This window comes from Silene latifolia, chromosome Y (genome assembly GCF_048544455.1).
Source record: "Silene latifolia isolate original U9 population chromosome Y, ASM4854445v1, whole genome shotgun sequence".
Classification (NCBI taxonomy): Eukaryota; Viridiplantae; Streptophyta; class Magnoliopsida; order Caryophyllales; family Caryophyllaceae; genus Silene; species Silene latifolia.
This window is the reverse complement of record NC_133538.1, coordinates 81443179-81456464: the sequence shown is the minus strand read 5'-3', so window position 1 is coordinate 81456464 and position 13286 is coordinate 81443179. Positions and strand designations below refer to the sequence as shown.

The 13286-nt window shown below is 34.5% G+C and overlaps 1 long non-coding RNA gene across 1 annotated transcript; it reads left to right on the top strand.

Annotated features, from left to right (window-relative positions):
* Window positions 1-1508, top strand: LOC141626742 (uncharacterized). Its single transcript, XR_012536331.1, has 3 exons — window positions 1-804; window positions 998-1106; window positions 1198-1508. It is a non-coding gene; the product is annotated as an uncharacterized LOC141626742 (long non-coding RNA).
* Window positions 1509-13286: the final 11778 nt, after the last annotated feature.

Genomic DNA, 13286 nt, shown 5'->3' with positions numbered 1-13286 from the left:
TGTTCAATCGCACGCGATGGAAGAATAAGGAGTTGAAGAATCTTAATATGGAAAATGCAAATTTTGTTCAATTAGATGAGAAATTGAAAACTTCTAAGTTGGGTGATGCAGATGTTGTTCAATTGGATGGGGAATTGAAGAACCCTAATAAATTGGATGAGAAATTGAAGAACCCTAATTCGGAGAAATGCAAATGTTGTTCAATTAGATGAGAAAACAAAGAAAAAGAAGAGAAAGAGGGATGATTTGGAGAAAGAATGCAAGATGAAAAATTATGGCAATGTTAGTTGATGATGATGACGGCAAAAGGGTGCAAAAGTGAAGGTAAAAGTCATATATCTCGGTCCTAGTCATTTTTCTGGTGCCCGGTCACTTTTTTCCGGTGAGAAATTGGCCTGAAATCTTTAACTTATGGGGTTAATTTGCACTAGTTGGAAGTTATGGGGCTAATATGCAGGTCAAACGTATGAGGCTTATTTACCACTACCCGTGTTCTGAACTTGGTAAGGTTTTCAATTGCGTATATAGAAATCTTTTTCTGGTTGTCCAATTTCTGGTAAAAAGCGTCTTCATCTTTCTTAAAATTAAGGTTTTTATTTCGATTTCGATTGCACTTGCATTTCTGCCTTTTTGTAATTAACGTTATGATTGCGAATTAGAAAGCAAGTGCCGATCCCTTAACTATGCAAAAGTAGATCTCGGCTTTACTCTTTCTTAGCTAAAAAATGCCATTTTGTTTAGATCAGAGCCTCGTGGCTGCTTTATGCAGTGACATCTGCAGTGGTTTGCCGTCCCAGATTTCTGGTGAGTATTCAACTAATTAGATTGGTGCTTATTAGAGTTTTGATGTTTTGGGCGGAATCGCTATTGGTTTGGGATTAGAGTATGGACGTGGCTTTATACAATGACGTTTATGTTTCTGTAGTTTACTTGGATTTAAATTGGAAATTTTCATAATCTAATGGGTGGGTTATGGTTTCTGATGCTTGGTTGACAGTTGGAGTATTTTGACGCGTGGTTGGGGTTCACTCGCGTGACGTAACGGCTGTCGTTCCTTGAGTATTCAGGCTGCGTCTCCTATGTTTGGCATGATAGGCTTTACAATGGTAAGAACCTAACACTTTTGTCGGGTTAATTACAGTTATTTTTGACTTGATGGTCATTGATTGAGCATGACTCTTTCCCTCATACATTCAGGATTGGGAAAGCTGCGCTTGTGGCAGGTCATGGCAACTTTCAAGTGTTGAGGTGGTAGCTGGTCTGGATATACGTGCCGCCGCTAAAACAAGCAGATGGACCACCCCACGTCGTACCTGGTGCTAACAACCATCCTGTCTGGCCGAGATGTTGTGATAAGTTAGGTTTTGACCTTCTGCATGGAATTACATTCGACTGCTGTTTGGTTACTCATTTGTCGTTACTTTGTTATTTGATTGTTTCTGTGTGTTTGTTTGTGTGGCAGACTATATCAGTGGAAAATGTAACTTGATTGTTTTAAAATGCTTTAGGTTTTCCCTCTTTCATTTTTAATTCTTCATTTTTTTCTCATCTTTTCCCCTTTAGCGCTTTGCGGTTTTAAAATGCTTTAGCATTTTGCTTGTTTTAGCATTTTGCGGTTTTTATAATGTTTTTGCTAAACTGTGGTTATACGAAATAGGCTAGCGCAGATCCCTTCGGGTTCAAAATGTTTTACTAAAAGTACAACCAGTTGTATATTATCATTGTACAACTGGTTCAAACTTATTGAGCTCTTACACATAGTTGTTGAGCTATTTTACAAGTTATTGAGTTATTTTACAAAGTTATTGAGCTTAAAAATTATTTTGTTAAGGTCAATAACTTTGTATCATAGCTCGATAATTTTGTTAGTGGAGCTCAATAACTTTATAACAAAGCTCAACTACATTGAATATGTTGTATATACAACCAGTTGTATAATACATTAACCGTAAGTTTTCCCCCTTTGTATTCTGCGGTTTTTAAATATTTCATTCTCGTATGATTTGGTTTTGATTCAACTCTATCACATTGCCCTTGCTTGACACCTGTTTCTGTTTTTGGTGCGTGGGAAACATCATCACACTTCAGCTCCATTTTTTTTTTAACTTTTTTCATTTAAAATTCCACCCTTAATTTAGCAATTACTCCCTCCGTCCCGGTCAATTGTTGTCCTTTCGTTTTGGCACAAAGACCAAGGAATGAGAAAAAGGCCAATAACTAAATGACAAGTGGAACAAATTGGATGCGAATGATCAAATTACTCATCCAGTTCATTCTTAAAATAGAAAGAACAACAAATGACTGAGACACCAAAAAATGGAAAAGGACAATAAATGACCGGGACAGAGGGAGTATGATTTTGATAATGATTGAATTGTATCTACAGTTTGATTGAAGTGGGTTATTGCTTGAATTTTGTGGGTTGTTGTCTTTCAGCTGATAGAGTTATTAGTGTTTGTTTGAGCTGTTCTTTGGGCTGAAATGGGTTTTAATAAGATTTTGTGTTTAGATTGTTTGATCTCTGCTTTAGAGAATGGGACATTTTGACCCGACCCAAACTATTCAAACATTTTTTTCCCTCAATCTGATTAGTATGTATTAGTTTGAGTTTGGTTATTTAGCTTGTGTTTCCTCCTAAGTCGCTCACTTTTATATATATATATATATATAGAGAGAGAGAGAGAGAGGGAGAGTTAGGTTCAAATGAGTTCACAAATTTGGTTGAGTCCATAAGTCCATATCTCTACCATTTGATCTTACAAGATAAATGGTTGAGATTAAAACAAAAAAACACTCACCAACATGCAATTAATGCTTTGACTCCCATAATTTCAATTACCAATTTTTCTAATCAATTATTTTCTCTTTCCTATCAACTAATTTATTAAATTAATATACTATCATCTATATTTCAATTACCAAAATATTATAACGAAATTTCATACCCGCGTAAAATAAAAGCGGGTTCGTAAAAGACTCCGTAAATTTTCATACGGACTCCGATTAAGGCGAAAAAAAATCTTATATTTATTATTTTTTCGAGCCCGACGCAATGGTAATATTTTTGAATACCATTGAGTTTTCGAAATTTAGAGTACGGCTAATTACTAGAAAGTTACACCCTATTTGCTTGAAATTACACCATGCCCACTTGAAGTTACACTATTTTACTTGAACTTAATTAATTAATTTACTCATATAATTAATTGGATTCCGAATGAAGAGGCGAGGGTGGTGGAACAAACTAAAGTTACACACTTGCTTTATTAAAGTTATACACGCCACATATTAAAGTTACACCTTCAACAATTCAAATTAGATAGACATGTGATGAAGTTACACAAATTCAAATTTTACATATACAAAATTACCAAAGGACTAAAGTTACACCCGTCAAGGATAAAAGTTACACTCACAAAACACTAAAGTTACACTCGTAAATCAATATTTTACATAAACTTGTGCTAAAATTACAAAAATTCAAATTAATAAATTCAAAATTTTATATACAAAATGACCCTAAAATATTAAAGTTACACTCGTGAAAAATTAAAGTTATACTCATAAAGCACTAAAGTTACACTCATGAAGCACTAAAATTACATAACTTGTGCTAAACTTAAAAATATTCAAATTAGTAATATTCAAACTTGTATATTTACAAGATTTAAGTTACACTCGTAAAATACTAAAGTTACACCCTTACAAAACTGAAATTACATGAAACTACTTGAAGTTACACCCTTACAAGAATAAAGTTACACACTATATAATTGATGTTACAACATTCATCAACAATCATCAATCTAAATGAATCAATCTAAATCTCACATCTTCATCGTCAATCTATACATATCAACATCTTCATCATCAATCAAGATCGCCAACCGACTTATCATCATCATCATCATCATCATCATCTACATCTTCATAAAAAAACTACAATTAATAATTAAAAAATTTAGATATAATTCATCAAAAAAAAACAATCATACAAATCACTATATTTAAAATTATCAAGCCATTTTAAATACCTAAGCAACGATTTCAACAAAATCCAACAAAAATTAATAAGAAACAAACACAAACCATTATATTCCAAGCAACCGATCAATCTATAACACCAAAGACATATCAACATCTTCATCATCAATCAATATCGCCAACGACTTATCATCATCATCATCATCATTATCATCATCATCATCATCATCATCATCTCCATCTTCATAAAAAAATTGCAATTAATAACTAAAAAATGTAGATATAATTCATCAAAAAAACAATCATACTAATCAATATATTTAACATTATCAAACTATTTTAAATACCTAACAACGATTTAAACAAAATCCAACAAAAATTAATAAGAAACAAACACAAACCATTATATTTCGAGCACAATCGATCAATACTGAATATTTTGAAAACTCAATGGTATATAAAAATATCACCATTATGTCGGGCCCGAAAAAATAATAAATTTAGGCTTTTATTTCGCCCTAATCGGAGTCCGAATAAAGATTTACGGATCTTTTTAAGAAGTGGCTTTCATTTTATGCGGAAATAAAATTTTTGATTTGTTTTGAAAATGAAATAAAAATGAGAGGTAAATGAAATTATAAGAGAAATAATTAATTAGTGTATGGGAAATTGGTGTAAAAGAGACAAACAATTAATTATGCATAGGTAGTGTGAATTGTTTGTCTTTTATCTTTTAATCTCAACCATCCATTTTTTAAGATTTAATGGCTTAGATGAGGACTCATGGACTCAACCTAAAATGGTGGACTTATAGGATCCTATTTCTATATATATATATATATATATATATATTGTGAAGTTCTTATGAGTCCATCTAAATATTTGAGTCCATAAGTCCTCTCCACAGCCCTTAGATCTTCCACTAAGGATGGTTGAGATTTAAAGCAAAAAAGCATACTTAACACTAATGAGTTTTTTATACACTAATTAATCCACTTTCTCTCGCTAGCTTTAATTATACATTCACTAATGGATTAATTATACACAAAAAAAAAATTTAGCATAATTTTTTTTTTTGGACTGAAACTTTATACAAATGTTACTACACTTTCACTGTTTTAAAAGTGTAATTTCAACGGAAAAAAAAGTGTAATTTTAACAAAAAAAATTGCGGTTTGACGGATTTTATTTTGAAATTTGGAAATTTGAAGCAAATTTACAATATATTTTGCGTTTTACGAGTGTAACTCAGTTTTTTCGACAAATATTATTTTTAATTTTTCCAATTTTAACACAACTCATTGTGAATTGAGTGACTTATACGTGTAACTTTAGTCTTTTAAAAGTGTAATTTTAGTCCATTAAAGTGTAATTTTAATCCAATAAAGTGTAATTTTAGTCCATTAAAGTGTATTTTTAGTCCATTGAGAGTGTATCTTTAGTCCATATTAAAAGTGTAACTTTAGTCCATTAAAGTGTAATTTCAGTCTATTGAGAGTGTAACTTTAATCCATTGAGACGGTAACTTTTGTCCATATTAAACATGTAACATGAGTCCATTGAGAGTAAAACTGTAGTCCTTGAGAGTGTAACTTTAATAGATATAAGTGTAACTTTAGTAGAGAAAAATGTAACTTTAATAGAGATAGCTGTAACTTTAATAGAGAAATCTGTAATTTTAATAGAAATAAGTGTAATTCTAATAGAAATAAGTGTAACTTTAACTTTAATAGGGATAAGTGTAATTTTAATAGAGAAATGTGTAATTTTAATAGAAATAAGTGTAACTTTAACTTTAAAAGAGATAAGTGTAATTTTAATAAAGAAAAGTGTAATTTTAATAGAAATAAGTGTAACTTTAACTTTAATAGATATAAGTGTAATTTTAATCGAAAAATGTGTAATTCTAATAGAAATAAGTGTAATTCTTATATAAATAAGTGTAACTTTAACTTTAAAAGAGAAAAGTGTAATTTTAATAGATAAAAGTGTAATTTTAATAGAAATAAGTGTAACTTTAACTTTAATAGATATAAGTGTAATTTTAATCGAAAAATGTGTAATTTTAATAGAAAAAAATGTAACTTTAATAAAGATAATTGTACTTTTAATAGATCTAGGTCTACAAAAAAATAACAAGACAATGAAATGAGAACAAAAATTGAGAAGAACAAAACAAAATTCTGAAAAAACAAAAAAAAGAGTGAAAATGATAAGAACAAAACACAATAAAATGAGAAGAACAACAAAAAAAGAGTGAAAATGAGAAGAACAAATAACAACAAAAAAGAGTAAAATAAGAACAAATAACAACAAAAAAAACTACAACCACACACAAAAAATCAGAAAAAAAAAATATTAAAACAAACACAACAACGACAAACACATGACAACACCACCAACAATTTTTTTTTTAAAAAAAAAGCAAACAAAACTACAACGACAAACAGTGACAACAACACCAACAATTACAAACACCAAAAAACGACAACAACACAACCCGTGTGCGGCAGTGCGGCGTGAGGCGGGTGGCTGCGTGAGGTCGAGGGGTCAGATGTGGCGGTGGTGTGAGTGAGGTTGAGGGTCGCTGGTGGTGGTGTTGCGTGGCTGTGTAGAGGGTGGTATGGTGGCTGTGGTGGGGGTGTCGTGGGTGGTGGTGGTGGCGTCAGATGGTGGTGGTGTCGGGTATGGTGGTGTCGGGTAAGGGGTGGGTTGGTGAGGAAAAGAGGGGGAATTTTTTTTTGAATTTTTAAGTTTTGAATTTATTGGGTTTTTGATTTTATTGGGTTTTTGATAGAGAAAGTGAATGAATTGTGTGAGATGAGAGATAAATGGGTGTGATAATAAATTATATATAGTGAAATTAGTGATGATTAGGGTGGATTAGTTAAGGTAGTGAGAGAGAGTGTTTATTTAGCTAATTAATCGCCTTTTTGTGCTTTGATCTCCACCACCCATCTTCCTCATCCAATGGCTTGGATGAGGACTTATGGACTCACACTTAGAAGGGGACTTATATGATCTCAATACTATATATATATATATATATATTATATATATATATATATATATATATATATATATATATATATATATATATATAGAAGAAGGATCAAGTGAGTCCACCTTAAGTCATTAAGTCCATAAGTCCCATTTAGAGCCTTTAGATTGTGAGGATGAATGGCTAAGATTACACCAAAAAGCAACTTATAACATTATAATAATATGTAGACTAATTACCTCTCTCCTTAGGCTATTAGACTTACTGTTCATTCTGCATGTATGTTCCTCATCAGTCACTTGCACGTTATTCGACTTCCCTCCACTATCTCATACAACCTCCTCATAATTTCAAAAAACCGTCCTTCCTTATTCCTGTCTTTCATCTCACATTTCTTCATTTCTTTTCTATTCCTTACTGTTCCATTTCTCTTGCTTACCAAATACAACAATTCCATTTCTTTTCTATATTTTATCGCATTCAAACCCTTATGGTTCCTATCTTTGTTTCTTTACCTCACTTTGAAGGTAATTCATTGATCATCCTTTATTCTTTTCTTTGTTTAAATTTTTTAATTTTGCAAATTATGCTTGAGTCGTAATTGTTATATTGCGTGTTTCAATTTATGTGATTTTATTGTGTGTTTGAATTTTTAATTAAATTCATAGTATACATCTGAATTGATGGGTAGTGTCAATGTATTTGTTACGGTTTTAATTGAGCCTGTTTTTGGGGATTGTAAATGTGATGTAATTGGGACTGTGAATGTGAGGACAGCCCAAGTGTAAATGTGAACTAAAAAAAGTGCAAATGTGAACAAATAGAAAGTGTAAATGTGAGGATAGGAGAAGTGTAAATGTTATCAAATAAAGTGTAAATCTGACTCAATTGGAAGTGTAAATGTGAAGATATTCAAAGTGTAAATGTGAGGATAGAGTAAGTGTAAACGTGAACACTAAAAACGTAAATCGACTAAAATGGAATGTAGATGTGAAGATAATGGAAGTGTAAATGTGAGTTTAGGAGAAGTGTAAATGTGAACAAATAAAGGGTAAATGTGAAGATAATGGAAGTGTAAATGTGAGGATAGGAGAAGTGTAAATGTGAGGATAATGGAAGTGTAAATGTGAGGATAGGAGAAGTGTAAATGTGATCAAATAAAGTGTAAATCTGTCTAAACTGTTAGTGCAAATGTGAAGATAATGGAAGTGTAAATGTGAGGGTAGGAGAATTGTAAATGTGAACAAATAAAGGGTAAATCTGACTAAATTGAAAGTGTAAATGTGAAGATACTGGAAGTGTAAATGTGAGGATAGGAGAAGTGTAAATGTGAACAAATAAAGTGTAAATCTGACTAAAGTGGAAGTGTAAATGTGAGGATAACGGAAGTGTAAATGTGAGGATAGAAGAAGTGTAAATGTGATCAAATAAAGTGTAAATCTGTCTAAACTGTTAGTGCAAATGTGAAGATAATGGAAGTGTAAATGTGAGGGTAGGAGAATTGTAAATGTGAACAAATAAAGGGTAAATCTGACTAAATTGGAAGTGTAAATGTGAAGATACTGGAAGTAGAAATGTGAGGATAGGAGAAGTGTAAATGTGAACAAATAAAGTGTAAATCTGACTGAAGTGGAAGTGTAAATGTGAAGATACTGGAAGTGTAAATGTGAGTGTAGGAGACGTGTAAATGTGAACAAATAAAGGGTAAATCTGACTAAATAGGAAGTGTAAATGTGAAGATAATGAAAGTGTAAATGTGAGTGTAGGAGAAGTGTAAATGTGAACAAATAAAGGGTAAATCTGACTAAATTGGAAGTGTAAATGTGAAGATACTGGAAGTGTAAATGTGAGGATAGAGTAAGTGTAAATGTGAACAAATAAAGGGTAAATCTGACTAAATTGGAAGTGTAAATGTGAAGATACTGGAAGTGTAAATGTGAGTGTATGAGAAGTGTAAATGTGAACAAATAAAGGGTAAATCTGACTAAATTGGAAGTGTAAATGTGAAGATAATGAAAGTGTAAATGTGAGTGTAGGAGAAATGTAAATGTGAACAAATAAAGGGTAAATCTGACTAAATTGGAAGTGTAAATGTGAAGATACTGGAAGTGTAAATGTGAGGATAGAGTAAGTGTAAATGTGAACAAATAAAGGGTAAATCTGACTAAATTGGAAGTGTAAATGTGAAGATACTGGAAGTGTAAATGTGAGGATAGGAGAAGTGTAAATGTGAACAAATAAAGTGTAAATCTGACTAAAGTGGAAGTGTAAATGTGAGGATAACGGAAGTGTAAATGTGAGGATAGAAGAAGTGTAAATGTGATCAAATAAAGTGTAAATCTGTCTAAACTGTTAGTGCAAATGTGAAGATAATGGAAGTGTAAATGTGAGGGTAGGAGAATTGTAAATGTGAACAAATAAAGGGTAAATCTGACTAAATTGGAAGTGTAAATGTGAAGATACTGGAAGTAGAAATGTGAGGATAGGAGAAGTGTAAATGTGAACAAATAAAGTGTAAATCTGACTGAAGTGGAAGTGTAAATGTGAAGATATTGGAAGTGTAAATGTGAGTGTAGGAGACGTGTAAATGTGAACAAATAAAGGGTAAATCTGACTAAATAGGAAGTGTAAATGTGAAGATAATGAAAGTGTAAATGTGAGTGTAGGAGAAGTGTAAATGTGAACAAATAAAGGGTAAATCTGACTAAATTGGAAGTGTAAATGTGAAGATACTGGAAGTGTAAATGTGAGGATAGAGTAAGTGTAAATGTGAACAAATAAAGGGTAAATCTGACTAAATTGGAAGTGTAAATGTGAAGATACTGGAAGTGTAAATGTGAGTGTATGAGAAGTGTAAATGTGAACAAATAAAGGGTAAATCTGACTAAATTGGAAGTGTAAATGTGAAGATAATGAAAGTGTAAATGTGAGTGTAGGAGAAATGTAAATGTGAACAAATAAAGGGTAAATCTGACTAAATTGGAAGTGTAAATGTGAAGATTTTTGGAAGTGTAAATGTGAGGATAGAGTAAGTGTAAATGTGAACAAATAAAGGGTAAATCTGACTAAATTGGAAGTGTAAATGTGAAGATACTGGAAGTGTAAATGTGAGTGTAGGAGAAGTGTAAATGTGAACAGATAAAAGGTAAATCTGACTAAATTGGAAGTGTAAATGTGAAGATACTGGAAGTGTAAATGTGAGTGTAGGAGAAGTGTAAATGTGAACAAATAAAGGGTAAATCTGACTAAATTGGAAGTGTAAATGTGAAGATACTGGAAGTGTAAATGTGAGGATAGAGTAAGTGTAATGTAAATGTGTAGACTGTTATAGGTTGACTGATATTGTGCATTTCTTATGTACTTTTTGTTCCTGATTCAGATGGTATCTGATGGAGAAGTACCTGGAAGTGAAGAACAACCACAAGTTACCCCTACTGTTTCCGTTAAGTGTCGCCCCAACCGGCTTCACAAGCTTATTGGTAAGCTTAACATTGCTCAACGAGCCGTTGTACAGAGGATTGGATTTGGGGGGCTGCTTCATCTTAAACTCAGAACTTTCCCGCTTTCACATGTTCCTGAATTTCTTGAGGCTTTCAGCGATGGTTCTCATGTCGGAGTTGAAGGAGTTTATGGTTACTAAGTATAATGTCTATGACTGTTTCATGTTACCTGTTGGTGAGAGAGAGATGGAAATAGTACCTACTGGACATATGCCTGGTGCTAAAGATGAAAAATATGTGCGCATAAAACAACTGTGGCGCAAAAAGTTCAAAGTGAAATCAAATTCTGATTCTATTCCTTTAGAAGACGTCTTCAATTACATGGTGAGTCGAGCAATTCAAAGATGGAGGTGATGAATTCGCACTATTGTTTGTGCTTCTTAGCATTTCATCATTCCTTGCGCCGACATTGAACAACGGCATTGAAATCAAACTTTTGAAAGTGGTTGAAGATGTGAGTGCCATACCGGAGTATGACCGGTGCTCGTATGTATTAGAATGTGTAGCTAATCTCGCACCGAGGCTCGCAGTGCGTGCGATCATATCTCCTTTGGTTGTATCCCTTTCCTTATGATTACTTATTTTCAGCGGTATGATTACCGTGGCAAGAGTTCCCCAGATGGCCTTCCACTTATTCAGCTTTGGGATCTGAAAACTCTATCGAATAGGTTAAAGGATGAGCTGGACGTGGGGCCACTGGGTCGACTAACTTTGTCGAAGGTGAAGTACCGGCGATGTCAAAACAAGACCCCTGATGAGAAGGACACTGGTAATACGATGTTGGCTATAGCTGGTGCGCCCAAGGCGCCATTGGCAAGCCCTACGCCTCTTCTGATTTCAACGTCGGGTACATCACCCGATAAGAAGTTTATTCAGATTGAACTCCCTCCCGGTGTTGAAGATGACGATGAGTTGAAAGTTAGGGTTTGTAGATGTAAGATTTATGTTATGAATGTTTAATTAATCGCATATTTTTTTTTTAATATATATATATATATATATATATATATATATATATATATATATATATATATATATATATATATATATATATATATATATATATATATATATATATATTGAGAGTATATTTTGTGTATCTAGACTCTTAAATCTTTTTTGTTACCAATCGTAGGGTGTACACGAGTGTACTTGAAGATTCAAAGGAACGATGTGGCCTTCTATTTCGGTATACGGATGCAATTTGCAATGCTTAAGAATTTAACAACAGTGCTTCTTCTTCAATCGATCTTGTTCCGTCACAAGCGACGCAAGCTTTTTTTGAAGGTGCAAAGGTGAAGGAATATGTTGAAGAAGTTGGAAATTTAGCTTCCCAAATGAAGAAGTATAATGATAACGCTCCCTCATTGTCAGATGTTGGCCAAGAAAAAAAAAAGCGGCCAAGAAAAAAAAACTAAGGCAAGCAAGAAAAGAAAGACCAAGGTTCCTAAATTCGAGTTTACGCCTCTTTGTAGAGCCTGTATCACTTGTGAAGATTCGATTTGGGTGATAAAGCGGGTGATGCGGCGATGTCACAGGTAATGGAGACCGCTGATTTCTACAACACCGCTGAACTTAACGAAGCCTGTCGACGAGAGGAAGAGGAATGCGGGCTAGATTTAACCGACGACTTGACTCAATTAAGCGATCGCAGATTCTAGAGAAAATTTATAGCCCGGATGAAGTTGAAGAAGCTTACACAAAGCCCTCATTGAACGAGGAGCGGGGAAAGTTTGGTAGGGGTAGTGCACGACACTAGTGGTGCCCCGAGAAAGCCGAACATATCGTTGAGAAGTGTAAGTCGGAAGCAACGAATAAGGTTGATGCGGATGTGGTAGGTCATCAATCGAAGATGGTTCATCTTGAGTTCAACTAAAATTTATTTCGATTCATTCACGATATTGAGAACGCGCGCAAGGTTTGATAGATATTGGTGATGGTGGTGGTGAAGCGGCGGAGAGGGTCTGCGTACGAGAGAGGTGAGGATGAGATTGTGCGGGGTATGGATATGGAGCATGCTCAAGAACGGGGGCTATTCATTGGTGAAGGGGAGGTGTCTTATTCAAAAGTAGCGAACAAGGTGGATGCGGATGTGGTAGCCCCGTCAATTGAAGATGGATCATCTTCATTTCAATTGAAATTTATAGCGACAGATGATATTGATAACGCGCTGAAAAAGTTGTCGACAAGAATGACAAAGTGAAGTGGCACAGGGTGGTGCACCGAGAGAACGAACGAGGTTGTGCGGGGAATGGATCCGGAGCCGCCTCAAGATTAGGGGACCCGCCGTGGGCCCGAATCGGTGGTGGTTGGACTAGTGATTGGCGTGGATGTGGATGTTAGCGGTGCACCGACGGGATCCGAGGAGGAGGGTGCGGGCATGGACATGGAGCCGCCCAAGACCAAGTGCCCTGCCGTGGGCCCGAACCACTCGTGGTTGGACTAGTGTCTGGTGAGCATGTGGATGTTAGCGGTGCACCGGGAGTGGAACAGCCCGTTGACCGACGCCAAGTTAGTGGTACGAAAGCACCGGGTGGTGAGCCTTGCGTTGTTTCGACCACAGTCCGTGAAGATGCATCGCAAGAAGGGTTAGAGATTGGTAGTGGCATGGTCAACGAGCAAGGTGAGGGCCCTACTGCACAACCCGGTTGTCCTGGTTCATTTCAGAATGATGACAAGCTCATGGATGTTGCAGAGGGAGCAGATAAGGTGGTTGTTGAAGCACCCTCCTCTGAGCTTAAGTTGCCGGAATTTCAGTGTACGTTCATATCTACTGCAGAGCTAGCTGAGGCATTTAAGGG